Source organism: Lissotriton vulgaris, chromosome 11, assembly GCF_964263255.1.
Source record: "Lissotriton vulgaris chromosome 11, aLisVul1.2, whole genome shotgun sequence".
Lineage (NCBI taxonomy): Eukaryota > Metazoa > Chordata > Amphibia > Caudata > Salamandridae > Lissotriton > Lissotriton vulgaris.
In genome coordinates this window covers 227,076,678-227,090,971 of record NC_141699.1, presented here as the reverse complement: position 1 = coordinate 227,090,971, position 14,294 = coordinate 227,076,678, and positions in this window count along the sequence as shown.

Genomic DNA, 14,294 nt, shown 5'->3' with positions numbered 1-14,294 from the left:
TGAGTGCATGGGAAGTGCCCTGGGTGACTGTATAAGTGCATGGGTGGTACCTGAGAGAATGCAACAGTGTATGGGTGAATGGTTGAGTGCAAGGATAGTGCGTGAGCGATTGCATGAGTGCATAGGTAGTCTCTAAGTGAATGATTGATTGCAAGAGTAGTGCCTGAGTGTGTGGATGAGTGTCATAGTTGAATATTCACCAACTACTCAGAATGTTGGACCTAACTAAATTTAAAAGAGCAACCCTTTCCATGTCACTGTTGTAAGTCTTACATTGTTTCTGAGGACATGAATGTGTGTGATTGCGCCTTTCCCTAGTGACATGATACATAAAAAGAAACATGTAGATATTAGAATACCACTGTTTCAGACCACATGCTCTTTAAATCTGTGTACAAGAAAGTGTATGTATTCCTTTGTGCTCAAAATACAGGGCACATGGGTGTTGAACAGTCTATTTGAGGGGCACTATAACACATATAAAAAATCAGATATGTCTGGATGTGCAAGCAAATAATAGAGCAGAACTGAGAACATTTGTCCACATGAAGGAGAAGCTACCAGCTTCTTATGCTAGCATCTTCAGATGCATAACACGTGTGAGAATACATGTAAAATAGACACATACCTCAGTCACGAGAGCACGCAGACCTTTAAACTTGAAACAGTGCACTTCCCATTTCAAACAGACACCTACATTTATGCAGCCTATTTCGAGTATACCTTTCCACAGTCTCATACAAAATAGCCTAATCACTAATCCCTCTGCCAACATGTCTTAAACCTTACTTTTCTGTTGCAGCTTGATTTTCCATTGACTGCTCAGAATGTTAGACCTACCAAATGTAAAAAGATGTCACTGTTGTAAGTCTAACCATATTTCTGAAGGTATGCATGCCTGTGTCTGTATCTTTTGCTAATGACATGATACATAAAAGGAAACATAGAAATACTTGAAATTCTGTGTTTCAGACCACATACTTTCAAAAGTTATGGAGAAGAAAGTGTATGTATTCCTTTCTGATCATAATACACTGAACATGGGTAGAGAGTTATATAGACTGGGATATAGTTTACTACATCTGTCAACATGGTTTAAACATCAGTGTTCTCTACTACTTTCAAAAGAGACTTGAGAAGCACACATATTTCTATGCACAACCTATTTCAATCTCCATTTCAGTACAAGTAAACAAAATAGAATAAACCTTCGTACATTGGTTAACATATTTCAAACATCACATTTCTCTAATGCTTTGCAAGCTTCATAAAAAAACTTTACAAACTTACAAATATCAACACAAAGACTAAAGCACTCCTATGCAATACATAACACACCTCACATATTTGTAACTCACCTCTGAAATACTATTGCAGAATATGAAAATGTCAGAAACTCCTAAAAGAGTTTCCTTCCAACACAATAAATGTGGTACACCACTCTCAACAAGGTAAAACCAGTAGGGCAAACTTTCCCTCTCTTTTTCCACACAAGTGAATCCTGTAACAAATCAAAATGCTCACTTCAGTTTTTCAAATTCTAAAATCTATTTCTATTGGTTATACATATTAACCATTTATAACTCTCTTCCAAAAGTACCAAATCTGGTTCTGTAATTTACAGGAGTCGCAACTCCATCGCGGTGCCACAGTGTAGCGTTGCAATGGACCCGCGAACCCTTACGGGAGTTCAAAAACCTATATCTATAATACAAGTATTATTTTTTAACAACACACCACTTCTAAACATAGTAATGATTTGGGAAAACTTACTTTAGTAGCATATCACTTATATATAATTTAGCATTTCATATTTTAAAACCACAGGTAAGTTTCAACCCTTTTCCCATTCTGTTTAATCCTAGTTTAAATAGTAACATTTTCTGCCAACATTCAACTGTACCACAAGGTCACAAGTTCAAATTCAGCACACTAGCTTACAAATGCAAATAGCAGGTATGGTTGATTTTTGCTAAATATTAGCTTATCCTATCTACTGTAGCTTTCAACATTTTTCAATAACCAATTAGAAAGATTCTTTTTCAGGAAAGTAAAATTCACCCTATTTTTTTATAAACACACTGTTTATGCACAACCGATCAGTTATATACTTTATTTTAAAACACCATCTTCTCTACCATTTTAAATACCTCTCATTCTACCAACTGACTTACTCAGCTACAGACGTCTTTTGATTCCTTCCACACATCCCTTCAAAATGTTTAGAGTAAGGATTGTAGGCCACAGCTATGTTTTCTGGGGCAAAAGGTATACTGAACGCATATGTATTGGCAAAGACCTAGGTTTGCAGAATGTGGATATTAAATGGTTTGCACAGAGAGGATTAAAGTGGCACCAATTGAAGCCTTTGGTTAAAACCTTTTTACATCTCCAATCCCCTGACCTCACAATTGTGCACAGTGGTGGCATTGACCTAGGCACATTGACAGTGGATAATAAATGGTTTGCACAGAGAGGATTAAAGTGGCACCAATTGATGCCTTTGGTTAAAACCTTTTTGCATCTCCAATCCCCTGACCTCACGATTGTGCACAGTGATGGCATTGACCTAGGCACATTGACTGGGGTAGGGCTGGAAATCCTAATGAAGGATACCTTTGCATAACTGATGTTGCTTTTCCCTCAAACTGTCTTTGTATACTCTAACATATGCCAAAGACAGAAATGAAAGTGGTCAAATCAATTCTATCCACAGATTGACAAAGCAACAAAGCATGTTAATAAAGCTGTTTCTGCTTACCATAGGATGGGCACCATCTATAACAACAATCTATGTTTTGATATGCATGACATCTACAGAAGTGATGGAGTTCAATTCACAGATGAAGGGAACAGAGTGTTTCTCAACAACCTTACGTTTTGCATCCGCACTTACATGTAGCTGTAACAAAGTCATAAAGAACACAACGACTCTTATTAGAACCACCTTATAACCCAACAGTGAAAGATATATATTTTCAACACATATTCTCTTTCTAAATATTTTCCGGATTCGCGAACCCACAAAACAAAAAAAAGAATTTAATGTACTACAACACATTTCACTTTTCAAGTTTAACTTTTAATTTATATTATTTCTAACTCTATCAATTTGAATGTGATTATTAACTTCAATCTCACTAGCTCTATAAACAAGCATTTACAATGCAATGGTTTCGCCTTTTGAAAAGTTTGAGCTATTGGCATTGTAAATGACAACATTTGTATTTATGTGTTGGTTTTGAAAACAGATAAATAAATGGCATTGTCATTTACAATGCCAATAGTTTAATCTCTAGATCGAAACTTGTAAACAGCTACTCCAACCGGAGTGTTCCGGCGCTAGAGGTTCACAAATGACGGCAGCCAAGGACGACTTAACTCGTAAAAAGGCATGTTTTTAGCTGTTTCTTAAAAAGGTAGTCGTATCAGTGGATATCAAAAGCACTTTTGTATGTATATTGTCAAAAACTGCACGAAATACACTAGCTTGACTAATCATTTCACATGACAACTACACAATAGCACTAGCTGTTTAACCACATACAAGTTCCAGTACAATCGTCAGTAAGTTCTATGAGCCCCATCAGATGTTATAATGCAGGTCAATCCTCCTCCTGGTGATCAGTCCAACTGGCTCCTGGTAAAATACTCGGGACTCTGGAAGCACACATTCACCTCCTCGTGAGGCTACTCTGGCATGCTCCACTCACACAGCAGACACTCCCCTCTAGATATCACTGACTGCCAACTCACATCCCACCATCAGTTCAGCTGTTGCATCTGCTAAGGTTCTGGATGGTACCCAGGAAATACTAATAGTCTATTAGTTTGTCCGGCTTCTGAATACTCATGAGGATGAAAACACTGTGGAGGAAGGGGCTGAGCACCCACCCAGCCTCCTCACAGATCCAACCAACGCCAGCACCTGCACAGATGCTTCAAATGTGAAAGAGCCGGGCTAGCTGGATCCCCAACCAACTCAGCCCATGAAAATGTTCAGCGTGTGTGTTGCAAAACTGTAGACTGAAGAACGCAGCTGTTATGGAGTCGGGTCCAACATTACCTGGCTCTGCATAAGCAGGTCTATGTCCTAAACCAAGACCGGCTGAGCCCAGGAAAACAAATGAAGCTTAATAATGTTTAAAGAATTCATAGTGATGTCTAGAAAATCACAACATAACGAATGCTAAGCCTGCCCCCTTGTGGGCTGTTGCGGAGAAGATGTAATATTATGACAGAAGCAGCTCAAACGTTGTGCTACTGACAGCGGTGTGGGTGAGGGGTCCAGATGAGACATAATTAGAGTAGCCTCGGTGTGTGAGAGAGGGTGGTGCAGCTACACCTCGACACGACTGAACGACGCACGCTGTAGTCGATGTTTACATACTTCGAGTTATTGAGAATAACTAATCATTAGGCTTTACATTCTACAATATAGAAATGCGGAAAACCCACAAGAGGAGCAGGGTTCCTGCAGTCTTTATTTTAAGGCAGGGTGGGACCCTGGGGAAGGGATGCTGTCCACTGAAGGGCAGAGGAGAGCCTTCTTGGGCTGGGACGACCATCAACACGTTTCCAACACAGGAGGTATTCACAGGCATTCACCGTGGCCTTTTCGACCTTGTTTGCTCACTTAAATTCGCTCCTAAAATGGATTGGAGGAAATGGTGGGAGCGTCCTCTAAAACCCCCATAATTACTGGGGATGAATATCTCTGAATGGAAGGAATAATATCTTACATACAGAGAAAACAAAATGAAAATGTTCATTTATGCAACACTTACCCTGGGGACTGCCCGCACATGAGTAGAGAGAGGGGGGATACATGTGGGATACGCAGGGCTGTTCTTCGTCACGAACACACACTGACACAGAGCACACGGCGTGCTTGCTGGTGGAACACAACAGCTGTATCACGACATCCTGAGAACATGGCTCGACATTATAAAATGATTAAGACTGTCAGGCCCTCAGCTGGCTGAGGTGCACTCTGCGAGCGAGGACAGGGCTGGTACCAGTCCAACAGGATGTGAACAAACGTGGCTCACACAAACAACGCGTCCTCTGTGGGCGCCAAGTTAGTTTCCCGCGGCTCGAGGGTGGGTGCCGCGTGCCAGATTGGACGTCTCCAGTAAAGTGACACCATGCTAAGTGCATCTGTGTGCCGAGGCTTCGCTGCTGCAGCCCGTCCGTACCCTCTTAATAATGCATTATCCTTTCAAGAAAGCGGGTTTGGGCTCAGAGTTTTTTTTTTGTTGTAAAATGTGAATACTTTCCACATAGCTATATATGCGTGCCAGATAAAGTTTTATATAGCGCAAACTTGATCTTGGTCTGACGCTATCGTTATGTGCGTGTGTTTTCTCTTTTAACATCTGAAGGTAAATACAAAGTGAAAATTAAAGCTACTCTGTATATTTATATCTCACCTACTAGGCAACACTAAAGTGTATACGTGAGAAAGGGCTTTTGTGGGTTTACCAAATCGTGCAGTCTGCTTACTGTCTGCATTGATTTCCGTTGGGTGGCTTTAGTATCACTATAAAAACAAGAAGAACAAGTCAGGTCCCGGGCCGGCAGCCAATCACAGAGCGGCCCGTGGAATGACGTCACGGGGGTGTCCCGGGCCGGCAGCCAATCACAGCGCGGCCCGGGGAATGGCATCACGGGGGTGTCCCGGGCCGGCAACCAATCACAGCGCGGCCCGGGACACACGGCATCAAGGGGCGGGACTTAAAAAAAGAGTCAGAAATGCCCACGATTCGCGTTCTGACCGGGAGAAAGTGATTGACGCTGATGTCTTCCAATGGCTAGCCTCCATTTACGGAGCTAGCCAATGGAAGACAGAGGCGGAACCAAAGCCCCGTATCTAGGACAAAAGATTTCGCCCTGGGCGGAGCAACTGCTACGCAGTTGCTACGGCCAGGGCGAAACCTAAAAAGTACACAACTGCAACACTACCTTCTGAATTGTATACTATTTAATTATTTATTTAACGTGGATCCGCAAATCCACCACAAAGTTACCCTGGGGGCCACGCTAAGAGCCGCAATAGGGTCACAACTCCTACTATGAGAGAAAAAATTGTTATTTAATGCCCCCCACTTCTATAGGGTGATTTCAGCCCCGGTGACCCCATCCCCCAGGGCCCCCCTTCCTTGAGTCACTTTTGCCCCTTGGACCCCATCCCCCAGGGTTCAGCCATCTTTTAAGGCACCTTGGGGGAGCCTGAAGGCCCCTGCGGTCCCGGCCGGCTCCTGCCTTCTGCAGGGGCCAGCATTGCTTTTTCCCCCAGGGAGCTGCTGGCATGCAGGTAAAAAGAAAAGTGCTCAACTGTGAACAAGTGAGAGCAAAATGCTCTCACTTGTACACACTGGAGCACTTGTTTGCTATGGGATGGCGGGAGTAATGCTCCTGCCATCCCATAGCAAACTGTAATGTCCAGGGGTTGGGCACTCGGGGACATTGCTTGAGCTGGCCCTGGGGGGCAGCAATGTCCAGGGCCATGGAGGGCTCCATGAGGGGGACCGCACTGTCCCCCCCAACATATGTAAAGCCCAGTGGAGATGGTGGTTCCCAAGGCCGTGAGTTGGCTATGGACCCCTGCATTCAATTTATGTATGCCCTGGTGAGGTGGTGGTTCCCAGGGCAGTGTGGGGGAGCTTAAGCCCCCCACACTTCTTTTTTATAACATAGCCCCAAGGAGGTGGTCGCCCCGGGCTGCGTGGGCAGGGACAGGAGCCCCCCATGCATTTTTTAATAACTAAGCCCCGGGGAGGAGACGGTCCCCGGGCTGCGGGGTCCCTGCAGTTCCCCGCATGATCATTTAAGACTGCACCCGGGATCTGGCCCACCAAGGGAAGTTCAAAAGAAACAAAGCACGGGAGACCGCGCTTTGTTTTTTTTTTACATTTTCGGCGAGATTCACGCATCCTGCATGAATCCCACCAAAAGTGTTTAAAAAAGGCTTTTTTTGCCAACTGGGTCCTTGCGGGACCCCCTGAGCATGCCTAGGGGGTCAGGGTGTTTATACCCTACCCCCTTTTCTTCTTTTTTGACCTTTATTCTTGTGACTTGGTTCAACCGAGTCACAAGATGGCTACCAACACTTCCTGGTTTGAAGTGTTGACAGGCAATCAGATTGCAGGCACAAATTTGGGAGGGTTCGCGGATCCTTCGCGGTGAAATATGGATATATGTAAATCTTTTAATTTCTCAAAAACTACTGAACAGATTTACACCATTTAACAAATGGACCAAGACCTACCTTTCTGCCAAATTTGACATACTTCAGTTCGGGCTGTAGCTGCTTCATCAGTTTTCTATGGAAATTAACATGAATCACCCCAAAATGGTCAACACATGAGCTGAAGTGAGTGGGCCATTCGTTTTGAAAATTTCACGAAGATTCGTCATAAGGTGTCAAAGATATTGGCAAAAGAAAAAACACTTTTTGAATAGAAACAAGTTCCTAACTATAACTACCTACTGGAGACCGCCAGTAGGTAATATATATATATTTGTCATGAAACAACAGGATTGTAATACGGTCACCGTAGCCTAACTGGTACTATCAGTAAGCATTAGAGCATTATAGATTATTAGGTGTGGGACAGTACATGCTTAGATAGCCCATCCAGGGGGCGATTCTGGTGAACCGATATAGGTGTTAGATGGAGGTAATTGTCCCTAAGAGAACAGCAGTATGTTCGATCTGGGCGACAAGCGGTGACAATGTATGTATATAGGAAACATTGTGTGTAAATAGTGTACATCAGATTGTTGATAATGAATTGCAATATTTATCCAACAGTGTAATTATATATGTGTATGAAGTAAATCACGTAGATCGATTCATTGGGAAACAATGAACTTTATGAGTCCCTAACACACTCTAAGATGGCACCCGTAGAAACACAACAATGTATTGTACGTCTTTTTAGTTGTGATTAACCACATGTTTAAGTATTGCCATGACAACTGGCCCGCCGACATTGACAAAGGCAGGACTGCCGATACACGTTTGTTTACTGAGTTTTTCGCTGAATAAATCTGAACGAAGATTTAACTAACGTGAGTGCTGGTCAATTCTACTTGTTGTGGGGAGCTGTTTATTATGAACAGGACCGGAGCACCCATTCAAGAGTGCTGAGCCTTCAGGCAGAATCACGGAATGTTGGGAGTACGGTAAAAGGCATCAGCACTGCTGAACAAGCTGGAGTACGGGAACCCCCGAGGAGTGGACATTTTGTGGACTCGGTGGTGCAAGGAGCCGTCGGCCTCTATATACTTGGTGCAGTAGAGCGAGTTAGAAGGTGAACTGATAAGATCAATTAATGTTTAACGAGGCGGCCCGCCACGAGGTGGCAACAGACATCTTTAAGAACCGGGCAGGATCAGGGGCCCGAGGCGAAGTGGCAACAGCCAGTACAAGCCAACTAAGCCTAAAAAATAAGCACCTACAACTGGAGAGATTGCACGCGAGGAAAATAAGAAAATGGTGGGAAGGCACCAGTCTACAGAACTATATTGAGGTGAATAGAGTACCCAGGGGTCTGAGGATTTACACGTCCCTGTGTACGAGAAGCCAGCCCCAGAGCTGCTCAATAAATGGGCAGAATATACCGCTGGTTCTTCACAGGGGATGCTAAAAATATTAGTAAAATGTGCGTGGCGTGACCGTGCCAAAGCATTGGAGAAAATAGAGAAACTTGAACAAAGCATCTTGGAGACAGTGAACAGCGCTAAACACGCGAAGGAGAAAAAATTGATAAATAAATGGCTGCCCACCTATGAGAGGAAGATTCAGGAAAGAAAGCAGCAAAAGTTTGAAAGAGACACCAGGAATTACGAACTGGGAAGGATACTGACCTTTGCCAGGAGATACAACGCCCCTGGATGTGACCTGAGAGCAAAAGAACGACTTGTGGGAGAACACCGGGACACCTTGCAATCAGAGGTAACAAGTGCAGAACAGTCTGAGGAGGAAGGAAGCTTAAATCAGAATACCTCACGCCAAAACCTTTTTCACGAGGATTTCAGCCGAATCAGGCAGACGTGGCTGAGGAGAGGCAAAGGATGACCATCAGAGTTGAAACCCACAGAGTCACGAGAGAGGTGGCAGGAAACACCGATGGACCTGAAGCCTTTGGGAAAGTACAGATAGGAGCCCCGAGTCCATTCAGACCCATTTCCAGATTTTACCCACAGACACCAGTTGATGCTATCAACATTTTCTCTGATAATGTGAACAAAGAACTACTGGGACTAAGGTTAAAGGAAAGATTGCCTCGCAGATGGAATCTGTCATACAATCAGAGGGTAGCGATAAAAGAGCTGAAAAATTACAGAACTATTATAGTGAAACCATCGGACAAAGGGGGCAATATAGTTCTACAGACGAGGGAGAACTACTGCAATGAGGCCCTTAAATAACTACAAGATACATACTAAGTATACAATCTTTTGAACAGATGATTGATAAGTGGCTTTGCAAGGGAATTTTGTCACTGGAGGAATATCGCTTCCTACAGAATAAGCATCCCGGAATCCCTACATTCTACCACCTACCAAAAATCCACAAGAATGCCACTAGCCCACCAGGACGTCCAATAGTTTCCTCAATAGGAGGCTTAACAGAGAACTTATCAAGATACGTGGACCATTTCTTGTTCCCTTTTGTACTGCAACTGTCTTTGTATACACGAGCCATGAAGGATTTCCAGATGCAAATGCAAGGGACTGAATGGGAACCAGACTTTGTGATGGTAACTTTCGATGTGTTGAGTTTGGATACCAATATAAGAAACACTGATGGGCTGAAGGCAGTAAGATTCTTTATAAGGGGAAGGTCTCTTAGGTTCCTGAAGCATAACATCATGTTGGAAGGATTTATATCTTTCTGTTCAAACAATATTATTTTTCTCTTCCAGGACCAAAGATACAGGCAGATACAGGGTACGGCAATGGGCACCTGCTTCACCCCCAGTTATGCAAACTTGTTCGCTGGCTAGTGGGAGAAGCGGGTGGACTGGGCCGATACCATGGATGAGTGGGTTGTCAGTATTGTATGTTGGAAGAGGTACATTGACGACCTCTTCATAATTTGGAGAGGGTCAATGGAGTCAGCGAAGGAATATATCTCCTGTCTGAACGATAACAATTTTAATTTAAAGTTTGCAGGAGAGCTAAGTACCACACAAGTGAATTTTTTAGATCTAACGTTTTTTTTGTGAGTGAGTGAGAACAAATTGCATACAGCCCTATATAGGAAGGAAACAGCAGGCAATTCTGTTCTGCATGGGACTAGAACCCGATTCAGAGTATTCCCTATGGGGAGCTATTACAGATCAAAAGGAACAGCTGGAGGCAAGAAGATTATTTGAGGGCAGCAAATCAGTGCCTGAATCGCTTTAGATTGAGAGGCTAACCAAGTATGATATTGGAGGCGGCAACACTTAAAGCAGATAGGAAGAACAGGACTGATTTCATACAGAGTGTGGGGAGGCAAGAAAAGGAAGGGAGCACTAATAACTTCAGAATGATAACACACTTTTCTAACGCAGCAAGTGAACTTAGAGCAATCATGCGTAGAAATTGGCAGAATGTGAAGTCAGGTGCAGTCATTGGGAGGGATTTGCCAGAGCAACCAGGCATAACTTTTAGGAGATCTAGATCTATAAAGGACCATCTAGTCTAGAGCCACCTGACAACAGTGAAACCTCAACAGGGTCTTGTAGACTTACATGGCTCGTTTCCCTGTGATGAATGCAGGGTAGGTGCTACGAGCAAGAGGATTACCACATATAAGATACCTTGGATGAAGACAGCAAGGAGAATAACGAAATTCATGACGTATAGTACCACATTTGTGGTATACTGTCTAATCTGTCCGTACAACCTACGGTATGTAGGGAGCACAATTAATCAGCTGAAGACAAGGATTTTAGAGCATCAGAGGGCCATTGCCAGCAATGATAATAATTATCCAGTTGCCCGGCATTTTGCAAACTATCACAAGAGCTATAGAACACTCTTGCAGTATTACTGCCCGGACCATGTCCCTAGAGATGTTAGAGGAGGTGACAGGGAGAAAAGATTAAGGAGGCCTGAATCGAGATTTATCATAGACCTCCAGTGAACATTTCCAGAAGGCAGAACAGCGGAGAGGAACTTGCTGTTCATCTAGGGTCCCCATAGAACTGTAGGTATTATATGGGTGTGTGTAAAACCCTGCACTGTGTGGCAGGCACCCCATGGTACGTGCTATACATTGCATGGCTGTACAGGGGGCACCCTAGGTACCCCCTCTGGCACCACCTATTGGCTATGGAGGCAAGGGGCCTTGCTAGGGGCTACCAAAGTTGCTTTCCAACAGTCTTTTCATGTCAAACAGCCCAGCACGGAAAGTATGTGGGCAACCGACATCGTAATCCCATCCATAGGGGATTCTGGTAAGGTTACAACCAGCAGAAAGACTAAGAGAGCTGGTCAGAACCAAGTCAAAATGACTGTCCGGCTGATGTTCCAACTGCCGACATCGTAATCAGGTGGTCAGACCGCAAATTAACCGTGTCGGTCGGAAAGCCTCTGAGCGTGGTTGGAAAGCTTCCGACTAGCATTCGGAGGCTTTCCGTCCGACATCGTTATCAAGATCTATATGTTACTTACATGTGTTTAATATACAATATATTAATGTTATGCATTCAGATGTTTAATATTTCCTATAGTAAACTGTATTTTTATTGAAAACAATGTGTTTGTCTAATTTGTTATGATAATAGCGTAAACGATATTTAAAAAAAATATTTTTGTACTTACCTTTATAAGTATGTGAAAATTATATTTGTGTCAATGAATTTGTGTGTCACAGTATTATTGGAGTTGATGGTGAGCCGCAAAAAACTGGAATAGTGCAGTGCTCATTGCTCAGTAATATTGAGAGTCCACCAATAGCAAAACCTCTGCTCAAGGGTAAAGAAGGCAAATTTGCTGTAGGATAATTATTTAAATAAACACCAGAGATCCTCCATGTCTCCTGAATACAGAACATATTCTCCTGCAGACTGGAGAGAAGTGTTAGATTTTGTTCTATCATCTTATTCCCAGTGATTTTCCAAGAGAGAACACCTAGGCCTGCATTATGGTTGACAAACAAATCTATAGGATAGCGGTTAGATATAGTTTAATGATTTTACCAGCCAGTTCCAGTTTTGGGGTTCCTCCAGTTTAGTAACAGGAATTGAATCTTCCATGGGGGATACACAGTCACCAATCTCCCAGAAGGGGCCAAGGTCCCTAAAGTATTCTGAGCTTTCATCAATAAATCATCTTCCTTCATGCCTGAATTTAAATTCTGAAGGAGTAACTCCTGGGTGGGAGAAGGGGGTTGACATCTATTTCTCTACATAGGAAGTAATCACAGTTTTCCAAATGAAGATTGGCTATGAATACTGAATAATACTTTACCCTTGTACGTACCTCCAAATGAGACTGAAAAATATAAACAGACTGACTGGCACTTCTTTTTACCAATGTCAACATGGCAATTTCTGCAAAATAGATTGACAAAAATGATCTCTTCACAGCTCTAGTATTCTCACCAGATTTTTTGGGCCCGAGGGCTTAAATGCGCTTGCCGGTGGATTCAACTGATTCCCTAGATATTTTTTCAACATTAGCAAGAGCTAAATCTGATACTTATGTAGATGTTGAAAGACTACTCCTTTTGAATACTGTCTCTAACTATAGGGCTGAGCCGCCAGATGGGGGGTTCTTTCCACCTACTGGTCAGGATGTAGCGGGGTGCTGGACGCACCTGACATCACGGATAGGACTAGTAGGGCAAAACCAGTTTCAGAATCCTTGCCTGGTTGCAGCAAGAGCATTAACAATCCTATGACTCCCTGCCTGACTGGGAGGGTAACAGTGTGGGTCCTGGGTCCGGAGCCAAAAGAAAGTGCTCCCTGTCTGGGAGCAAGGCAAAGTGTCCAAAGGCAGAGGCTCAGTTGTCCAGTCAACATGGCATACATGTCCTGTCAAAGGCAGCTATGTCGGCCATGATGGAAGCAATTGTGGATTCCCTGTTAGCAGGAATGGATTCAAAATTGACCCAATTAAGCAACAACTGTTTTCAATTGAACGGGAACTCTTCAATCTGAGACAGATTATTACATTGGTACCAGTGCCGCCAAAAATGGCTTGGTGGTAAAGAAGGCTTTGGTAAGCCTGGGCCATTTACCATAAACCAGGATTCCCTATTATTCCCTCCCCATCTACAAGAGAGTATCCCCAAACCAATACAGCCCTCACCATTTTTAGCTTCGAAGAAAAGGTCAGTGGGGAAGGATCCCCCCTTGAGAACCTCAAGATGAAGTCCTGTTTGGGTATTGTCAAGACCAACAGAGGGGATCCATGGAGAAGAGGGGAAGTCACCGCAATGCATGGAGTACCAGGTACCGAGAGTCAGAGCCCTTTTTCCCTTCACATACCACCTTAAGCCACCCGTAAGTTGTGGTCTTGGGTAATGTACAGATGTTGAAGCCAGGTATTACAGAGGACTTTCATCAATTAAAGAACAAAGTATTGTTTGGGCTAAACACTAACACGGTTTTGGGGATAAGAGTGGAGAGATATATTAAAATGGTGTGTAGTCGGCTGGATAGGGGGTTGAAAAAGAACTGCAGTGGTGACTGTGTCAAAATTAAATTTAACAGACTGTACATGGCAGAGAGAATCCTCCATGAGGCCAGCTCAAGCACCTCTTCGGGTCCTGCCACGTCTATTGTGGCCCTTCCCTTGGGCTTCTTTTATAGGCCTTTGAATCCTACAACACCTTCTTGACCTTGGTGCCCTAGGAGGCTTCCCGGCCAACCTATGCAGGGTGGCAATTAGGGACCTCGACCATTCCCCTTTCAAACGGCTTTGCTCCCCTGGGGTTTTTGGATGACTGTGTATGGATTCCTCTTTCTGTGCCTACCTGGTGTTCAGACTACAACCCCCATGAGCCCTTGCGACATTAGGGTATTTCCTGTCTGCTCGCGCTTTGGAGCATGCGCGTTATTCTGTGTTTGGTTCCTGCCGACGGCTAGTCTGCTCAGCGAGTGGACGCTAGTCGTTGATGTCCTGGTGCTGCTTGGAGATCCCGCGTCCTCCCCCTGAAGGTACCGTTTCTGCTGTTTGGTGCATCGGAAGGGCGGCTGTCCCTGATGCTGTAAGCGGGGCGCCGTGTGTTTTCCGACCACGCGCTACCGATGTAAGTGGATACCGGCTGGTTTCCACCTTCGTTCCCT